Source organism: Tamandua tetradactyla, chromosome 1, assembly GCF_023851605.1.
Source record: "Tamandua tetradactyla isolate mTamTet1 chromosome 1, mTamTet1.pri, whole genome shotgun sequence".
Lineage (NCBI taxonomy): Eukaryota > Metazoa > Chordata > Mammalia > Pilosa > Myrmecophagidae > Tamandua > Tamandua tetradactyla.
The window spans coordinates 104,308,838-104,330,744 of NC_135327.1; the positions used below are offsets into that span (position 1 = coordinate 104,308,838).

The 21,907-nt window shown below is 34.7% G+C and overlaps 1 protein-coding gene across 14 annotated transcripts in view; it reads left to right on the top strand.

Annotated features, from left to right (window-relative positions):
* TMEM196 (transmembrane protein 196) overlaps positions 1 to 21,907 on the top strand; it is a 290,678-nt gene that overhangs the window by 220,336 nt on the left and 48,435 nt on the right. The window contains exon 1 of one of the 14 annotated variants that reach the window (XM_077122294.1): positions 2,803 to 3,407. The exons of the other annotated variants lie outside the window; for them this stretch is intronic. The gene's annotated coding sequence lies outside the window, so the exon portion shown is untranslated. Of the gene's footprint in view, positions 1 to 2,802; positions 3,408 to 21,907 lie in introns of those variants that run through there. 14 annotated transcript variants of the gene reach the window in all.

Sequence of the window (21,907 nt, forward strand, 5' to 3'; positions counted from 1 at the left end):
TGAACCCTCTACTTCATCTACTTAAAATAAAATAAAAACACGACTAGCATCACCTGGCCTTAAATAATATAGTCCCTGGTTCCCTTTTCAACCTCATTTCCAACTACTTTCTCCTTAACTCACTAGGCTTTAGCTATTCTGGAAACACTTAATCCTCCTTTCTGCCCTTTGTCTTAAGCTCTTTCCCCAGTTCTTTCTAAGGTTTACATGCACTTGATTCAAGTCTCCCTGCTTATGTGTCACCTCCTGGATACGCTATGGAAAATACCTGTGGATCATCTCTTCAGCCCCATCCCTTGATTTAATTTACTTCACAATCGAAGTTACATTGCATAATTATTTGTTAATCTTTTGTTGTATGAATCCTCTGCAGCATGTAAACTGCATTAAGGCAGCTATTCTATCTTGCTTAGGGAGTATCCCACATGAATAGAATAAGGTGTGGTACATGGTAAGCACTCCATAAATAGTCATGTTTGATATTATTATTATTTGATGGCATAGTCTTTTCATATCCTTCTGTTCAGAATAGGTTGATAGAGTCTGAACCCCTATGTAGCACCCCACATCAAGATCAGGTATGTGGGTGGAGGTAGATAAGAGAAAAATTCAGGAGAAATATTTTAATCAAACTCATTTTGGTAATATATCATATCTCTCTTCCTAACCCAGGTACCTTGAAATAAAGTCTGACCTGGTTTTCAAAATCTTCTGCTTATAGGCGGTACAATTGTCTAGTCCAATAAACCTACAACTTTTAGTTGTCATTGGCTATGTACAGAGCTCTGAGCTAAGCAGCACCTCTAAGTTATCAAGGAAATACAGAAGCCATTTTTATTCCTCAGAGTTGTGCTGATTGAAGATGCAGAAAGTGAAATCAAATGCTAATTTCATTCATATTTAAATGGCTTGAGAAAGCGAACAGAACTTGGAATGTTTCTTATTTACGCACAGCTCTTGGCTTATGCATGGAGAGTATGTAGTGTCAGCAGAGCAGCAAAGGCTTCTTTTGAAATTTGTGGGAACGTGTGCTTATTAAACCTGGTGGCATATGACTAATACAGTTGTGGCTTATAAGTGGAAGAAATGAACTGTTTCACATTATTGGATCTTCCATATCCCCTTATCATTCTTTGAGGATGGATGAATCGATTTTTTAAATGCTTAAACGTTTCTGATAAAGCACAATTTTAAATTTATGTTTTACTGCCCTGGCTTCTTAAGCAGGGAGTATTAAACATAATATAACTTTTCTTTAATTTTCAAGTGTTATCATTATTAACATACTTTAATTAAATTTTAACATAATGATGTCCTTTGAAGGTATTGAGACTCATAAGCATTTTTTCACCCTCATTAAATGGCCTGAAACTGTTGTACTTTTTAGTTCCTGTTTCTGACTGTTTGACTTTTTCTGATTAAAAATTAATGCAGAATTTTGTTCATGCATTGAAAAATACAGAACAATATAAAGAAGAAAATAAAAGCCATCCAAAATCCAACTACCTAGAACATTATTAAATGATTGTAATTCCTTGCATCCTTCTTTATTTTCACACTTTCAAAGAAAATTAGAGCAATGTCATTTATGTGATTTAAAGTATAGTTTTGAATACTATTCATAGCTAGATATTATGATTTTTAAAACACTATTTTAATGACTATAAATTATTCCATTGTATAGTTTGATTTATTTCATCATTGTCCTTTAGTTGGAAAATTAGGCTGATTTTTATTTTTTGCCCTAAAAATAATACTGTTATCAATGTTATTTCTGAATCCCTTTGGTCATTAATAAGTATTTCATTAGAGTAAATTTGCAGAAGTTAAATTATTGACTCAAAGGAGTGTTTATTAATACTCAGTAAATAGTGCTAAATCTCTTTTTTTAAATATTTACCACTTTATATTTCCTATAGCATTTATGAGAATAGTTACTTTACTTCATCTCCAAAACACTAACACTTATTTTAAAATAAATAGTTGCCAATACAATAAAAGTGGTACTCAGTTGCTTTTTTTTTTTTTTTTAGTTTACTACTGAGTCTGAACATTTTTTAATGCGATAACTAGCTATGTGCAATTTCTTGTTTGGGTGTAAAAAGTGCCTGTTGTTTACATTGTGAACTTTTCAATCAGTTTATTTTCTTTTTGGCTTGAAATAGCTATTTATATGTGAAAAATAAAACTGTTTGTCATAAATACTTACATGTCTTCCAGATTACTATTTGCTTTTTCATGTTGTGTAAGGTATTTCTATATATAATATTTCAGATTTTATAGTAAAATCCTTTCCTTATGATTTCAGCATTACTTAGAAATTTGTTCACTATTCTGAAATCAGGTAAGAACTAATTTATATTTTCTCCGCTGTTTCCATATGTTTCATTTAACTTGTTTGATCTATTTAGAGTTCATTTTAAATGTGATGGGAAATAAGAACCTAGCTTTTTGTTAACCTTTTGTCCAACAATGATTTTCTTCCACTGATTTTTGTTTTCTTTTATTTTGAAGCAATTAAGACATACAAAAAACGTGGTAGTGAACATTTTTTCTCAACCATTTGAGAGTAAATTACCAGATTCTCTAATACTCTCAAATTTTTTATTAAAATCTCCTCCAAACAAAAATAAAACTCCTATATAACTGTAATGCAGTCACCCAAATCAGTAAATTAATTTGGATAACATTACCACCATCTAATCCATATTCATTTAAGTTTCATCAGTTAGCAGGTCTTTTACACCAAAAAAAAAAAAAAATCCAGTTTGTAAATAGGGCTGCACCCAGCTCAGACTGACACCCATTGCTCAGCCACACTTCTGCATGGATTCCCTCCTCACCCACTTTGGACCGTTACCCTGCTTAGACTGTTAGCTCCTCTGACCCCACTCCCCAACAAAGCAGCAGTCTAATTGCTGGACCCCATCTGCGGAAGGCTGAATTATGTACCCTACCTAGACATGTTCCTAATCTTAATTCTCATCTCTGAGTGTGAACCCATTGTAAATAGGACCTCTGGAAGTCATTACTTTTAGCTAAGGTGTGGCCCAACTGAATGAGGGTGGGACTTAATCTGAATTAGTGGAAGTTTTATAAGAACTGAGAAGTCACAGAAGCTAGAAAGGAGAGGACATTGTTGGTGCTGATAATGGTAGAGAGATATACAAGCTAAGGAACCCCAAGAATTGCTGGCAGCAGCACCAGAACTACAGACCCTAGGAGAAAGAAAATCTTGCTGATATCTTTATTTTGGACTTCTTCTAGCTTCAAAGAACTCGAGGCAATCAATTCCTGTGGCTTAAAGCAACGCATTACGTTGTATTTGTAATAGCAGCTCAGGCAAACTCTGAAGGCCTTCGGACCAAATTTTCCGGGAAAGGAAGAAAAGAGAAAAGAAAGGGAAGGTAAAAAGAGGAAAAAGACATGAGGAAGAGAACGAGGAAAGGACTCTTTCAATTTTGAGCCAACTTTATGATTTTGAGCCCCTTTTTATTTTGAGCCATCAGGATATGATACATAATTAGGCCCAAATATTCTCCTTGGCTCTCTATTCAGTTTGATCCATCTGTATTCTTAGGATACTTCTAGTTTGCTATAATTATTTTAGTTGTACATTCATTTTGAACATGGCAAGAAAAGTAGGAAATCATTCCTCATTTCAAACTTTTCCTGCTTTTTCTTAGATTTTTACCCAGTGATTTTTAAGTTTTTATCCTTTACATTTGCTTAATTACTGTTGATAGATGACAATTACTCTGTATTGAGTGTTTGCTACATGCCAGGTATTTTGCGAATTACTTGATGTATATGTTTGCCTAATTTTCATATCAGTTTTATAATTGGATAATAATATTAGCATCCTCAATTTACAAATAGATAATGTGAGGCTCAGAGAGTCTCCATGACTTGTCTAAGATTATAGAAATAGCAGGAGGCATATGTATAAAGCATTTCTATTTCAGGGATCAAAACGTATGTGCTTAATAGCTGTGCTAAGGAAAGGCTATTGCTTTTTGTATTTGATCACAATAATTCTATCTGGATAAATAGTTGTTTTATTTGATTTTCTTTGGGATTCTGAGCACAGAATTGCACATTTGTATACATACTTCTAAATATATTCTTCTTTGTCATTTGTTATGCCCTCGGAGAACAAAATTACATTGTAGTGCATGGTTTGAGATAACCAATGAACAGGCTCACATTGAGGATCTGCAGGATTCTATTACAAGCATAATTAGCAAAATTCATGAAATTTTGCATATAGCACTACTATTCAGTTTCCCAATAGTAGCTACTACAGAGATTTCCCAAGAGCGTTTTTGAAAAAGCACACTCATCTTCCACTACACACTTAATAGTACAAATGCATAATAAATAAATAATAACGCTGCTATTTATGACACTAGCTGTTTAAATTGGTCCTGTGGCTGATGGCTCAATCCCCTCATACTTCTGGCTCCTAATGACATTGTAAAGGATTTGGGTGAGGAAGAAGAGTTCCTTTATTATAACCACAAAGTTGATTTTAACCAAGCAAGACCCTCATTGCCCCATTGGCAAAGACAAATAAAAAAGAATAATTATCTCTCCGAATCCTTCTTACTCTAAACCTCCATTCCTTAATTTTTTCCTTATGACAGTTAAAGGTAGAAATATGTTGCCATCTCAAGTTTACTTAATCAGGGAGTATCTGAAGACTTGAGCTTGAAATTTTGAGACATAGGTTTGTTTATAACGTAAGGGTTAATGATAATGAAGTTCTGAAACTGATTACAGTTGCTTTTCAGGATATTACTACTGTCCTGTAATGGTTATGAGAGCCTGATGGAGAACAACAAATCTTTATGAAAATCATTAATTAGTTCACATTTCCAATTCTCATGGAAATGAATGGCAGAAGAAATTAATAATACATTTGTAACATCTTTATATCCTGGGTAGAATACTGAAAACTTTTGGTCTTGAGGATGTTACTCCCCTGGATTAAAATATAAAACATTTTAAGAAAAAAATGAAGAAGGATGAAATGAAGAATTGGCTACTTGTACATATAAAAGAATTAGTTCACATAGCCCTTGTTCTGATAATAGTATGTTGTGTAACTTTGACCAAATCACTTCATCTTTTCTGGCCTTGTTTTCCTCACCCATAAATTAAGATGGTTGTAGGAGATTATTTCTAGCTCTCTTCTGGTGTAGTTCCATGCATATAAGGGTTATAGTTGGCCTTACATGGAGTTTGCTTTCAATAAATTCTTGAACTTAAGAAATGAATAGAGTACAAACCACAAAGTCTTGGAAAGACATTCTGATCTGATTACTGGTGTTTTCACTGAACTTCTGAGTGAGGGAAAAACATGTCCAGATAAAGTCATTTCATCTGGATGGCAACTTGCATGACAGAGAAAAACATCAGTGAAGGAGCTGTATTTTCTTCACTGTTTACCCCAGCACCAGTTTCTGATATGAAATAGATATCCAATAAATAAATGAATGTGTAAATGGACAAGTGAAAAAGGCAAGGAGAGGAATCACCATGCTGATTTGATTTATTGCAATTAAATGAAAACAGTTGGTTAAGTTGAAATATATAAAGTCTTGGGGAAACTGACATAATAGCTCTCATTTACTTTTCTATCCATTCTCTTTTCCTTTTACTTATTAAAATATTTGTTCAACACAGTTTATTAAGCATAGTTCATGGAGTTTATAGGTTAAGGTCATATTAAACTTATAAGGAGTAGAGGAACGTGGCATTGACATAATGAGACATACACGTGGGTCTCTAGAACGTGTAAGACAGAACCCTGGCCAGAGACTTTCATTGCCAGGTAGTTAAACTGGACAAGAATCTATCAAAACCAAAATTCTGACAATAACTGCAAATTTTCTATTTGTGGAAAAATGAAAAGACAAAATCCTGTAAGTCTTGTGCCTGTCCAGGAACTGCTTAGGTAAGCATACATTCTGAGGGAAATATAGAAAGCTGAGATAAACCCTAGATTGGCAGTAAACTGAAATTACAGAGACAGAAGAGCAAGAGGCATAGATGAACAGAGCCTTGTTAAAAATACCAGAGACAATGAAAATCACACCTTTAGGCATGTTCAGAGCAAGAACAAGGTCCGAATAGGCCCACTGCTTGAGGCCAAATGGCATAATTCTGGAAGGAACGGTTCATGCATGGGATGACAGAAAGAGAACTCAAAAAGATCTCAGGAGGAAAGACTGAAGGGCCAAACCTAACAAAATAAAATTATAGAGTGATACATGAATAGACCTGCCTGTAGGTTAAAAAAATGCAACAGTACAAGTACAAGATTGAGCAAAAACAGACAGCGCACAGGAAAAAGACTCAAGATTTCATTGATTGAAAGTTCAGTATCAGTCAGTGGCTCCAAATGCGGCCCAAAATGGCCACAATCATTATAGGGCACATTTACAAAAATATAGAATTACAGAGATAATGATCTCCCACTACTTGGTCCTAATCAGAAGACAACTGTCTTACCTCATTCAGCTATAAGTATGTATTTTTATTTGTTTTATTGGTGTGGAACATTTGTTACAATTCATGATAGCATTTATTAATTGTACTATTAACTGAAGTCCATGGTTTAACTATGGATCCACTATGTAGTATAGTTCCATGGATTTTTAAAAAATTTTATTCTGTTACCATATATATAATTGTATTGGTTACGGTTCTTAGAGAAACAGAACGAACAGGAGAAATCTATAAATACGAGATTTATAAAAGTGACTAACGAAACCATGGGGATGCAGAATTCCAAAATCTGTAGGGCAAACTGTGGGCTGTCAGCTCTGATGAAGGCCCTCAGTAAACTCCTGAGGAGAGACTGGCTGGCTGCAGTGGAAAGAGAGAGAGAGATTCTCTCTTCTGAATTCTCCTTAAAGCCTTCAGGTGATTTGATTAAGCTTCACTCATTGCAGAAGACACTCCCCTTAGCCTTCTGCAGATGTAACCAGCCATGGATGTAACCATGCTGCCATGGATGCGATGTGCTCATGATTTAAGTCCACAAAATGTCCTCACAGCAACAGATAGGCCAGTGTTTGCTTGACCAGATAATGAGGCACTATCACCTGGTCAATTTGACACATATCTAACCATCACAAAAATCTAACATTTCCCCTTTTAATCATGTTCAGATATATATTTAAGTGCTGGTAATTGTATTCAAAATGTTTTGCTACCATCATCATCATCCATTACGAAAGCATTTGCATCACTCCAAATAGGAAGCCTGTACATTTTTAAGCCTTAATTTCCCATTCCCTATCTCTACCCCATCCCCTGGTAACCTATATTTTAGATTCTGTCTCTATGAGTTTACTTATTCTAATTGTTTCAAAACAGCAAGATTATACAATATATGTTTTTCCTTTTGTGTCTGATTTATTTCACTCAACACTATGTCTTCAAGATTCGCCCATGTTGTCACATGGATCAGAACTCCAGTCCTTTTAATGACAGAATAATATTCCATTGCATGAGTATGCCACATTTTATTTATCCGTTCATCACTTGATGGACACTGGGGTTGCCTCCATCTTTTGGCAATTGTGAATAATGTGGCTATGAACATCAGTGTGTAGATATCTGTTTGGAAACCTGCTTTCAGTTCTTTTGAGTATATTCCTAGTAGTGGGATTGCCAGCTCATATGGTATTCTACACTTAACTTTCTGAGGAACTGCCAAACTGTCTCATAACTGCTGCACCATTTTACATTACCATCAGCAATGAATGAGCATTCCTATATTTCTGCATTTTCTCCAACACTTGATTTTTTTTTTAAAGAAACCATTTTAATAGGTGTGAAATGGTACCTCATTGTGGTTTTGATTTGCATTTTCCTGATGGCTAATGAAGTGCATCATCTTTTCATGTGCTTTCTGGCCATTTGGAAACTTGTCTGTTCATATCTTTTTCCCATATTTAAATTGGGCCATTCACCTTTTTGTTGCTGAATTGTAAGATTTCTTGATATATTCTGAATATTAAACCCTTATTAGTTAGATATGCAGTTTCTAAATATTTCTCCCATTGCATGTGTTGCCATTTTATTTTCATGAGTTTTTAATTTTGATGAGCTCCCATCATTTTATCTATTTTTTTCTTTTTGTTGATTATGCTTTGGGTGTAAAGACTAAGAAACCATTGCCTAATACACGGCCCTGAAGATGTGTCCCTACATTTTGTTCTAGGAGTTTGCTAGTTCTAGCTCATATGTTAAGGTCTTTGATACATTTTGAGTTGATTTGTGTATATGGAGGAGGTAGGGGTCCTCCTTTTCTTGGCAAATGGAGAAACAGTTTTCCTATAACCACTTGTTGAAGAGACTATTTTTTGTTTCCCAATTGAGTGGTCTTGGCGACCTTAACAAAAATCAGTTGGCCATAAATATGAGGGTTGATTTCTGAGCTCTTGATTCTGTCTATTGATCCATATGTCTGTTCTTATGCTAGTACCAAACTGTTTTGATCACTGTGGTTGTGTAATAAGTTTTGGAATTAGAAGCATGAGTTCTCCAATTTCATTCTTCTTTTTCAAGACAGCTTTAGCTATTTGGGGCTTCTTGTCATTTCATATATAGTTGATGATTGGTTTTTCCAATTCATCAAAGAAGGTTGTTAGAATTTTTATTGGGATTGCATTGAATCAATAAATTGCTTTGGGTAGTATTGACAGCCTAATGAAATTGAGTCTTCTAATCCATGAATATAGAATATCCTTCTGTTTATTGAGGTCTTCTTGATTTCTGTTAGCAGTGTTTTATAGTTTTCTGTGTCCTTTACATTCTTGGTTAAATTTATTTCTAGATATTTGATTATTTTAGCTTCTATTATGAATGGATATCTTTTCTTGATTTCTTCTTCTGATTGTTCATGGCTTGTGTATAGAAACACAACTGATTTTTATATGTTGATTTTGCATCCTGCCACCTTTTTTAATTTGTTTATTAGCTCTAGGAACTTTGTTGTGGGTTTTTAAGGATTTTCTGTATATTGGATCATATCATCTGAAAAATAGGGAAAGTTTACTTCTTCTTTTCCAATTTGGATGGCTTTTATTTCTTTTTCTTACCTAAGTACTCTGGCTAGAATTCCCAGTAAAAAGTTTTCAATCTTTCACCATTAAATGAATGTTAATTGCGGACTTTTCATAAATGCCCTTTATCATGTTAAGGAAATTTCCTTCTCATCCTGGTATCTAAATGTTTTAATCATGAAAGAATGCTATATTTTGACAAATGCCTTTTTTTGCATCAATTGAGATGGTCATGTGGTTTCATTCCCTTCATTCTGTTAATGTGGTATATTACATAAATTGATTTTCTGATGTTGAACAACCTTGTATACTAGGGATAAATTCTACTTGATCATGGTGTATAATTCTTTTAATATGCTATTAGATTCAGTTTGCTAGTATATTGTTGAGGATTTCCATATCTGTATTTATAAGAAATATTGGTCTGTAGTTTTCTTTCCTTGTGGTATCTTTATCTGGATTTGGTATGATGGTGATAGTGGCCTTGTAAAATGATTTGGGAAGTATTCCCCTGTGCCAGTTTGAAAGTGCTATGCACCCTAGAAAGGCCATGTTTTAATCCTGATTCAGTCTTGTGGAGGTAGCCATTTTTTTTAACTGATCCAACACTGTAAGTGGAAACTTTTAATTAGATTATCTCCATGGAGATATGCTGCACCCAGTTGTGGCTGTGACCTTTTATTAAATGGAGATGTGACTCCACCCATCCATTTAGTTTACTGGAGTCCTTTAAAAGAGGAGACATTTTGGAGAGAGCCAGAAATGACTGAAACAACAGACACAGAAAGAGAGAGTCAACAGAAACTTCAGAGATGACAGAGACAGCAGAGACACATGTCTGGAGCCCAGCTGACATTGCTGTGTGCTTTTCTATGAGATGTTAAGCAAGCCAGAACCTGGATAGAGCCAAGGAAAGCCAAGGAATGAAGGCCAGCCCCAGAGAAGCAAAGTGAGGAATGCTCACAGAAACAAGCTGAAAGCAATGGAGCCAGCAGAAAGAGACTGGGAGATGCCAGCCATGTGACTTCCCAGCTAACAGAGCTATTCCAGACCCATCTGCCTTCCTTGAATTAAGGTATCTTTCCCTGGATGCCTTAGTTTGGACAATTTTATAGGCTTAGAACTGTAAACTTGTAATTTTGTTAAATTCCTCTTTTTAAAAGCCATTCCAGCTCTGGTAGATGGCATTCTGGCAGCTTACAAATTAACACATCCCTCCTCTTCAATGTTTTATAAGAGTTTGAGCAGAATTGGAGTAAAATCTTCTTGAAATGTTTGGTAGAATATCCCTGTGAAGCCACCAGGTCCTAGGTTTTGCTTTGTGGGAGTTTTTTTTTTTTGGTGACTGATTCATCTATTTACTACTAATTGGTTTGTTGAAATCTTCTATTTCTTATTGAGTCACTATAGGTAGTTTGTATATTTCTAAGAATTTGTCCACTTATCTAGGTTATTCAATGTATTGGCACACAGTTGTTCATAGTATCCTCTTATAGTCCTTTTTATTTCAAGGGTGTCGGTTGTAATATACCCTTTTCATTTCCGAGTCTCATTATTTGTATCCTCTCTCTTTTTTTCTTTGTCAGTCTAGCTAAAAGTTTGTCTATTTTATTTATCTTTTCAAAGAATTGACTTTTGGTTTTGTTGATTTTCTTTGGTGAATTTTTTGTTTTCTATTGTATTTATCTCCACTCTAATCTTTGTTATCTCCTTGCTTCTGGTCACTTTGTGTTTAGTTTGCTCTTCTTTTTCTAATTCTAACAGTTTTGAGGTTAGGCCTCTGATTTGAAGTCTTTCTTCTTTTTTAATTTAGAGCTATAAATATCCTGATCAGTGCTTCTTTCACTGCATCCCATAAGTTTTGGTATAGACTAGTTTCATTTTCCTTCACCTCAAGACATTTCCTACTTTTGTTTTTTTATTTCTTATTTAACCCATTAGTTATTTAAGAGTGTGTCGTTTAATGTCCATTCCTCCCTCTGATATTGATTTCTAGCTTTATTCTGCTGTAATTGTAGAATAGACATTGTATTATTTGAATACTTTTTAATTTACTGAGACTTATTCTATAACACAACATATGGTCTATCCTGGAGAATGATCTGTGTACCTGCGAGAAGAATGTGTATTCCTTTTTCTTTAAGTGCAGTGTTCCATATATGTGTGTTAGGTCTGGTTGGCTTAGTGTTGCATTCAAGTCCTGTATTTTATCATTGATCTTCTGACTAGATGGTCTACCCGTATTGAGAGTGCTGTGTTACAGTATCCTAGTAGTAATGGAGAACCATACATTTCTCCCTTCAAACCCGTCAGTATTTGCTTCATATATTTTGGGATGCTGCTGTTAGGTGCAAATATATTTATAATTGTTACTTCTTATTCTTAAAATTTCCTCAATATGAGTATATAATGACCATCTTTGTCCCTTGTAACTATTTTTTACTTACAGTCTATTTTATCCAATATTAGTATAACCTCTTCAGCTTTCTTTTGGATACAATTTGCCTGGTATTATTTTTCCCCATCCTTTTACCATCACCCTATTTGTATTTTTGACTTTAAGGTGAGTATCTTGCAGACAGCATATAGTTGGGTCATGCTGTTTCATCCATCCTGCCAATATCTGCCTTTTGACTGGGCAGTTTAATCCATTAACATTTAAGTCACTACCGATACCCTTGGACTCTCTTCTGCCATTTTGCTATTTAGCCTTTGTAGGCCTTATACCTTTTTATCCCCTCACTTCCATTAAAGCCTACTTTTTTATTTATTTACTTTTTTTGCATTGTCATTTTTTAAAAGATTTTGTTCAGTATGTCCACATTCTCATCTTTTTTTGTTGCTGTTTTTTGTATTTTTTATCCTCATCCTTTGGATGAGCCATCACTTCCTGTTTCTTTGTCTTGTACTCTTCTGTTGCACATTTTAAAACTTTAAAATGTTAACTCTGGGATTTATTTTCTGGGATGTATATTTCTAGGTTTTTTTTTTTTTGACTCTGGTGATAAGACAGAAATTTTCCTTAGCTTGAACTTTCCTATCAGGAAGGTCTGCACAAGGCAATGCAGTGTGCAGTGCTTTCCGTTTTTCCAGGTCTGTGTCTTATCCTGGGCTTTGGCTTGCTAGTTGTTTCTGGAGTTTGATTATCCCCCTGTTTCCCAGGAGACAGACCTCCCACACCCAGATGTCTGAAGCCAGCAGGTCATTGTTTCAGACTATCTCTATAGTTTTTTTTACATTCCTTTTATGGACTCTTGCTTTTACTAGGAGAACAACCTCGGGGAGGAGGGTCATCCTGAGAGGACCTTCTCAGGTCAGATTTTCACAGCCAAAACAGGGCCAGGGACACACGAAGAGGATGCAGACTGACCCCAAAGTGCCATGGTAAGGGGATCAGGAAGGATGCCAAAAGCTTCTCTGATAACTCCCCAAAGCTGAGCTTTCCTGGTCTGCCCAGCAAATGCAGCCCTTTAGTTGACTTTCCCCCACGACCCCTAGGAAGCGCTGTGTGTCTTTAAATCACCCCTGCCTCTCCCCCTGTACAGGGAGTGCTGAAACAGTGTCTACTGCCATCTTCGTCAGGGCAGGGCTGAAACAATGCCTGCAGCCGCCTTTGTCCCAGGCAGGTTGAAACAGTAGCAGCCCTCAGAGCCAGGACCCAGTGATTCGAATTAGTCAAAAGCCCTGATCAGCAATCTGCCATGACAACCCCTGTTCTTGCTGAAGAGGATTTTTGGATCTCTTTCTGTCACCAAGCTAGCCAGGGACTGGACCCTGAAGCAGCCTGCCAGGAGAGTGCTGGAGGGAATGGGTGGAGAGAGCAATTTACAATTCTTTATCATAATTTATCTGCCTCTTACTCCTGCTCTTCTTGGATGCTGTATAGTGTTCTTCTGGCCTCTGGAGTTTCCGATTGTTGCTTCAGGAAGGTCTTTTCTGTTTAATAGTTGCTCTGGTAGGAAGACTGAGTTCTGAAGCTACATATTCCACCATCTTCTCCATAAGTTTCCCAATTATAAGTGTTTTGACTTTAGCAAGTCAGGAACAAGTTTAGATTCATCAATTACCATTGACCTGAGCACGGAGGGATATGAAATTCATTTTCAACAAACCCTTAATAGAACTTGGAAATTTCACCTGCAAATGTTGGACTTGTTACGAGTCATAACATTTAGAAATATTTGAAGATTCTCATAGTAAAGATAGTTTGTTATTTGTTCTTTTTTGTTCCAGAAGGTAAGAACTGAGAGTAATGGATGGAATTCACCAAATACAGATGTTGGTTTAACATTTAGACATTTTTATGTGGTGTATGCAAGGTCTCTGGAGGAGTTCAGGAAGAGGTCAGGAATGTGGTAGAAGGGATTTGAATAATGGATGAAATCTAACAAAAAGGATTCTCATGTCTCTTTCCACTCTAAGGTTCTATGCTAATCTGCTTTTCATTTTTGTTAGTGCAACCCTATAGCTTATTCCCATCAATTTCTTTCTCTTTGAAACAACTATGTAAACAGTGGCCCAGTTAATATGTAATAAAAATAATTATTGAATAACTTGGCACTCATTTTAAGTGCTCAAGGGAGTATCAGAAACTAGAAAAGAGTGTGGAGCCTGACTCTTTCTAGTTACAAGAATTTGGGCAGAAAACTATCTCAATGTGCCTTGATAGTCAGTTGATCCTCTTTAAGGCAGAAAGGGCAGCTCTTATTACCCCTGTTGTGGAAATTAGTTGAATGGTAGTGTTGTACAGATTTTCTCTGTTTTAGCTGATTTTTCCCCTCTATTGCTAGTGATTGAAAGATGTTAAAATCTCAAAATATGATTTTAGAATTTTCCATTTCTTCCTTTGATTTTGTGATTTTGCATCATCAATTTTGAATTTCTCTTACAGGGAGTTCCAACTTTTATGATTATGTCTTTGTATAAATTATTTATTGTTCTGTAAAAGATTACCCCAAACTTCAGTGGTTTAAAACAACAGTACTTATTATCTCACAGTTACTGGAGATCAGCTATTTTGGAGCAGCATAAGTGGGTCTTCTGCCTCATTGATTGTTGGCTGAGTCTGGGTTCATTTTAAGGCATACCTGAAAGTACCTACTTCTACACTCATTCATGTGATTGTGGCAGGATTTAGTTCTTCGTCAGTTGTTGGACAGAGCCTCAATTTCTCACTGGCGCTCGGTCAGAGGCCACACTCAATACCTTGCCTGTGGACTCCTCCAACACTGGAGGTTACATTTTTAAAGTATGCAAGCAGGAGAAGGCAATAGAGAGTAATGACCAACCAAATGGAAGTCAGTCTTTTTTAACCTAATCACAGAAGTGATATCCCATCACCTTTGACATATTCTATCAGTTAGACACAAGTCATTAGGTCCAGTCCCTAAGGGAAAGAATATTCCATGAGGATTTGGATACCAAAAGGAAGGGATCATTGGGAGACATTTTCAAAAGCTGGCTACCACAATATTGATAAGTTGATTCTTTTTCATCTTATTACGTTCCTCTCTATCTTTGGTAATAATATGGTTTTGAAATCTATGTCATCTTTTATTAATATGGTTCTTATTTGCATGTAATATTTTTTCTTTCCAGTTCTTTCCAGTGTATAACTCTACTCAGCACATAGTTGGGTCTTTTTTCCTCTTTAATTCCTCTGTCAGTCTCTGCCTATTAGTTGTAATGCTTAGTCCACTTATTTTTAATACATTTAATATAATTATTAGTTTTGTTGGATATGGGTTTACCATTTTACTTTTTGTTTTCTGTTTGTTTCCTTGTTTTTATTTTTAGTTGTTGTTCCTGTGTTCCTCCTTTCCTGAATTTTATTTCAATTTTTAAATATTTTTTTACAATCCCACTTGTTTTCCTGTTTTCTTCTTAGCTGTATTTCTATTGCTTGATCATATTTTTGTATCATATTTTTCATTTTTAACCGGGAACTACAATACATCCTTAGCATTGCGTAGTTCACTTGAAGTCAATTATGTACTACTTCACATAAATATAGAAATCTTGCCAATATATAGGTCCATATTCCCCATCTTTATATTACAGTTGTTTTATATGATAAATGTATACAAATTATAACCCCAGAAAACAATGTTAGGATTTTAATTTCAGACACTAATGATTTATAAAGAATTAAAAGGAAAAAGACAAAAATTATTCTTTTTCATTAACTTAGATATTAGTCATTTCTGATGTTCTTTATTGTTTTCTTACAATCTTAGTTTCCATGTGGTATCACATTGCTTAGTTTGAAGAACTTTTAATTTCTTGTAGCTCATACCTGCTGGAGATAAATTTCCTTAGTCTTTTTTATCTCAAAATGTCTATATTCTGGATTCATTTTAGAAAGATATTTTAACTGGATATCAATTTCTGAGTTGTTTCTTTTTCCTTTCAGCTTTTAAAGTAATGTTGTTCCCCCATATTCTGGCTTCTGTGTTTTCTGATTTTAAGGCATCAATTCTACATATTGTCGTTTTCTGTTGCTGCTGTCAAGATTTGCTCTCTTTGTATTCAACGATTGACTTGTGCTTTGTTGTGCTTTGTTGTGTACTTCAAGTTTATCCTGCTTGGTGTTCATTTAGCATCTACAACGTTCCCATTTCTTTCTTTCCACGGATTTGTAAAATTTTTGTCATTATATTCTCAAATAACTTTTCTGTCCAATTTTATTTCCTCCTCTTCTGGAATTCCAATTACAGATATAATTGACCATTTGAAATCATTTAACCTGTCCTTCTGATTTTGTCCATTTTTTCAAATATTTTTTCTCTTGCCTATTACCTTGATTAATCTATCTTCAAATTCACTTAATATCTTCATATTAACTTATTCTTTCCTTATCATGTCAATTCATTTGTTCAGTCCTTCCAGTAATTGTTTTATTTCTAAAATTATAGTCTTCACTTCAACAATTTCTGTTTGGGACTTTTTTATTGTTTTTATTTTATGCTAGACTTTCCCATTTCTATGTTGAAACATTGAAAAACATGCTCTGTTTTACTTTATTGAGTATAGTTATATTTACTTCTGTAAATTCCTTATCTGTTAGTTACATCTGGTATATATGGTGGTCAGACTTGACTGATTTTTTTTTTTCTCTTGAGAAGGTGCTTTATTATCTTGGTTTTTCATATGCCTGGCAATTTGGGATTGTATCCAGAATATTACAAAAATAATGTTGTGAAGATTTAATTGTTTCATTTTTCTTCAGTAAGCATTAATTCTTTTGGTTTAGCCGTTAATGTTGTTGCCTGGGCTTGAACTGTAAACTGTTTCTTGCATGTCAGATCTGGTTGCAGTTCATATCTTTGAGTCTGTTCCACACATGTGGTGTAGGAGTCAACAAAATATTGGGGAGGGGCGGGGCCGCGGTGGCTCAGCGGGCAAGAGTGCTTGCCTGCCATGCCGGAGGACCTCGGTTCGATTCCCGGCCCCAGCCCATGTAAAAAACAAACAAACAAACAAAATATAATAAAACAAGAAAATGTTTAAAGATGTTTCCCTTTCTTCCTCCCTTCCTTCCTTCCATCTTTCCTTCCTTCTCTCTGTCTTTCCTTCCCTTCCTCCCTCTTTAAAAAAAAAAAAAAAAAAGAAAAAAAAAAAATATTGGGGAGGTACTCTTTGGGTTTTACTTCCTAGGAGTTCCTTACTTTCAACAGCATTGACAGTTTTCCAGCTCTACTTTTCTGGTTATCCAAGCCAGAAGATTACAGGTTTCTCCACAACATGGCCAAAGGCAATATATATATATATATATATATATATATATATATATATATATATATAGTCTGTACCAAGGCGCAAGCTACCAGTGCAGAGATGGGGACTTACTTGTACAGCTCTCAACTCCCCTTCTTTAAACAATCATGTACTCATTACCAGAGTCTACCTGTTTCTCTTCTCTGATCCACATCTGCTTCAGTTTGCTAAAGCTGCCAGAATGCAATATACTAGAAATAGATTGACTTTTACGAAGGGGATTTATTAAATTACAAGTTACAGTTCTAGGGCTGTGAAATGTTCAAATTAAGGCATCAACAAGATGATACCTGGACTCTGAAGAAAAGACTGCTGATATCTGGAGCACCTCTGTTGGCTGGGAAGGCATGTGGCTGGCATCTCCTGGTCCTTTATTACTTTCAGCTTCTGATTCCAGTGGCATTCTCTCTGAGCTGCTGTGGGTCCTTGCTTGGCATCTCCTGGAGGCAATTCTGCGTGCACTCTCCCCAAAATGTCCCTCTCTTAAAGGACTCCAGTAATTAGATTAAGGCTCACCTTTAATGGATGGGGTCATATCTCCATGGAAACAATCTAATCAAAAGGTCTCACCCAACAATAGGTCTGCCTCCATAGGATTGAATTAAAAGAGCATGGGTTTTGGGGGGTACATAGCAGTTTCAAACAAGCACAATATCCCTAAGTAATTTTTTTTTCTTTTATAGTTATTTTCTAAAGGAGATATAACTGCAGGACCTTAATCTGTCATATATCTACAAGGGAAGTTTTATCCTTTTAACCTGGACTTCTTATAGACAACATTTAGTTTTTATCTTGCTTGATTGTCCAGTTATTCAATCTCTGCCTTTTAACTGGAGTAGTTAGACCACTTAAATGTGTTGCGATTATTGATATGGTTGGAATTAAGTCTACAATATTGCTACTTATTCTCTATTTGTCCCACCAGTTCTTGGATGCTTTTCTCCTTTCTTCTTTCCTTCTTTTAAATCAATATAGCAATAGTTAGCATTGCATTTTATCTACATTTTTGCTTATAGGCTATGTTTGTTTTTATTTTTGTTTAGTAGTGTCTCTAGTTTAGGTACAATATGATTCCTTAATTTATCTCAACTAATTTCAAATCGCATTATGTCACTGCACACATAATTAAGAACTTTAATAATCTACTTCCATTTTGTTCCTCCTGTTGATTGGGCTATTCTTATCGTATATTTTACTTGCAAATGTTATAAACCCCAAAATATTATTTATTTTCAAGTTTATTATATTTCAAAGAAATTAAAACTGGCAAAAACATGTTTCTTTAAAAATATTTACCCATATGTTTACCCTCCCACTGCTCAGCATTCTGTGTGTAGATCCAGATTTCCTTCTGGTATCTTTTGATTCTCCTTGGAAAATATTTTTTTAACATTTCTTATGGTGAAGTTCTCCCTGTTTCTGTTGATCTGAAAAAAGTCTGCTTTCCTTCTTTTTATTTATCTGTACATAATTTATCCTTTTCCTTCCAACTGCTTTTTAGTTTTAGTCCTTATCACTACTTTTCAGCAATTTGTTTGTAATGTGCTTTGCTGTGTTTCTCCTTCTTGCAGTTTTATTTATGTTAATCCTACTTGCAATTTATTGAGCTTCTTCTGTTTGCAGTTTTCACCCAATTTGGAAAATATTTAGCCATTATTATTTCAAAATTTTCCCCAACTTTTTTCTAAAACTTCAAGTATATGCATGTCTCTTTGTTTTACATTGTCCTACAATGTTCTCTGTTCATTTTTTCAATATATTCCTATAGCATAGTCTAAGTGCCTATAATCAGAAACCCAAGACAATTGTATGGTTATCCTTGCTTATTTCTCTTATCCCAGGGATCACAGTGTGTGCTATTTAATAGTATCTGAAAACTGTTCATTTGTATATTGTGTACACAATGGGAGGGTAAGTTCAGTCCTAATTATTCTATAATGACTAGGACTGGAAGTACTTACACTGTATTAAAAAGTAGAAATCACTCTAAAATATAACCCTTTTTTTTACATATTTAAAGGTAATTTAGAGCCTAAAGATATGCTGGACATAAATGGAAAATTGTCCTAAATGCAGTAGAGTACTATACTTTCTGTAGTTAATTTTCACAATTGTTGAATTTGCTATTGGATAATAACTTCTAATTATATTATCACTAAAATGCAAGAAAAGGCAAAAGAAAAATTCAGGTTAAATTCTCTCTGCTTGTTGATCTTTAAATGAGAACAAAACCAAACTCCAATATTTTGTTTTCTACTTTCTTTTTTAGCAAAATCTTTTCACCCAACTCCTCAATAAGTATTTAGGTACAATATTTTCCAACTTCTGTAAGTAGTACTGAAGTATTAAATAGACTTCTAACACTTCACAACCATTAAATGGTTTGTAATCATTTTGTGATTTTTCTTTTCCTTATCTTCTAAAGTACATTGTCAATTCAGCCTAGTGCCTAGAATAACATAAAAATATGATTTATAATAACCTGAAGATTTTCATTCAGGTATTTAATTTAACCACATAAAACTTATGGCCTTTTCAATTATTAATCCCATATTAATGATTTTATTGACCATAATGTTAGCTTATTATCTTAAAACATGAGTTATTTGTTTACCAATTCCAGTATATTCCATTATCTCGTTATTAAACTTTCCCTAGCTCTAATATGGGCAAATAGGTGCAAGTTAAAACTCTAATTCTCATTGGCAGTACTTAGGGTCTTAAAGAGAGCAATTATGAAGGTTTTTTTTTTTGATTAACTAATCAATTTAATAAGAATTATTTTGAGGCTATGCAACACATTTACTTTTCTCAGCTGGCTAGTGTTGAATTTGTGATTTTTTACTCTACTGCTTTTCTTGAAAATATAGAAGTACTGAGCCACTTATCAATGTCTTTCATGAATAGTTTTTTTTTATGTACTATGGCATAAGAAAAAATCAAATTCTAGAATTGTGAAATCATTCATGTTTGTATGACATGTAGTTTACTCTTGATTTACAGGTTTATCCTATAATTTTTTTCTAAGATATCATTTTGAGGACTGTAAGATACCAATCTGAACCCATTTTTTTGTTCTTGAGTCCCATGATTCAGGAGAAATTTTCAATGTCCTTGGATTTCCTTTGGGAGGATCGTCATATCATTTAAAGGGGGAAGCAAAATATAGTTTGTATCCCAGAGCAGGTAATGTAAAATTATTTTGAAAATTCTAAAATCATTGATCCCTGTCTTTTAAAAAGCAAAACAGAGATCAGAAAGAAAGATAGACAATGAAGACTGAGATGGTATAATCTAGGAATGCCTAGAGTGTATAATGATAGTGACTAAATGTGCAAATTTTAAAAACTGTTTTTGCATGAGGAAGAACATAGAAATGTGATTAGTGCAGGGTGTTGAAAGTTGATAGTAATTAATACTTAAAAATTTTAACTTATGTGCAAGACTAAAGCAAAAAATGTTTATTTGGTACAAAATTTATATTTTGACTAGTGCATTTCCTAATATAACTTATGTAGACAGCTTAACTGAACACCATAAGTACATGGAACCTTGAGTAGGGCATGAGATTTTGTTGGTTTCTCCAGAGTGATGCCCCAATAAATCCCAGAGTGATTTGAAGAGTGAATAACAAAGTATTTGCAAAGTCCCCTTTGGGGAATGGTGAGAAAGGGGGAAAATTCAACTTTCCCAAGTTGAATTCTTGTTATTCTCACAAGCAGTGTGGACAACCAAAGCTATAGGCTGAGCCCTCAATCTTGGGGTTTGTTCATATGAAACTTAACCCCACAAAGGATAGGTCAAGCCTACTTAAAATTAGGCCTAAAAGTCACTCCCAAGAGAACCTCGTTTGTTGCTCAAATGTGGCCTCTCTCTCCAGCCAACACAACAAGCAAACTCACCGTCGTCCCCCGTCTACATGGGACATGACTCCCAGGGGTGTGGACCTTCCTGGCAATGTGTGACAGAAATCCTAGAATGAGCTGAGACTCAGCATCAGAGAATTGAGAAAACCCATAGAATGAGCTGAGACTCAGCATCAAGGGATTGAGAAAACCTTCTCAACCAAAAGGGGGAAGAGCGAAATGAGACAAAATAAAATGTCAATGGCTGAGAGATTCCAGAGTCAAGAGGTTATCCTGGAAGTTATTTTTATGCATTAAATAGATATCACCTTGTTAGTCAAGATGTAACAGAGAGGCTGGAGGGAACTGCCTGAAAATGTAGAGCTGTGTTCCAGTAGCCTTGTTTCTTGAAGATGATTGTATAATGATATAGCTTTCACAGTGTGACTGTGTGATTGTGAAAACCTTGTGTCTGATACTCCTTTTATCTACCTTATCAACAGATGAGTAAAACATATGGAATAAAAATAAATAATAGGGGGAACAAATGTTAAAATAAACCAGATGGAAATGCTAATGATCAATGAAAGGGAGGGGTAAGGGGTATGATATGGATGAATTTTTTTTCTCTTGTCTTTTTATTTCTTATTCTGAATTGATGAAAATGTTCTAAGAAATGATCATGATGATAAATATGCAGCTATGTGATGATATTGTGAATTACTGATTATATATGTAGAATGGAATGATCATATGTTAAGAATGTTTGTGTTTCTTTCTTGTCATGTTTTAAAAATTTTTAATTAATATAAAAATATAAATAAACAAATAAAAAGAAAAATCTTCCATGGAAGAAAATATGATCCTATCTCTTCTTTCATTGTCAAGACAAATCATTGTTGTTTTTTCATTCCTGTAACTATTTCAGTTTTAGTGTGACTCATTGGTGGTTACTTTTAAGTTAAGATTAATTTCCTCTGTGTGCATTTGATTTTCAAAAGTTTTGGATTTTGCACCAGTGACCCTGGATCAATCAATGTTAGTTGATTATCTTCAGGCATGTAATTAGGCTTTAGGGTATTTAATAAGCAAATTTCTAGCCATCACAATTGGAGATGAAAATTCAACCATCTTGCATGGTTTTCTCATTTCTTTCTTGCTGTGAAATTAATCTACCAATAACATCACTGAACATGTTCTCTACAG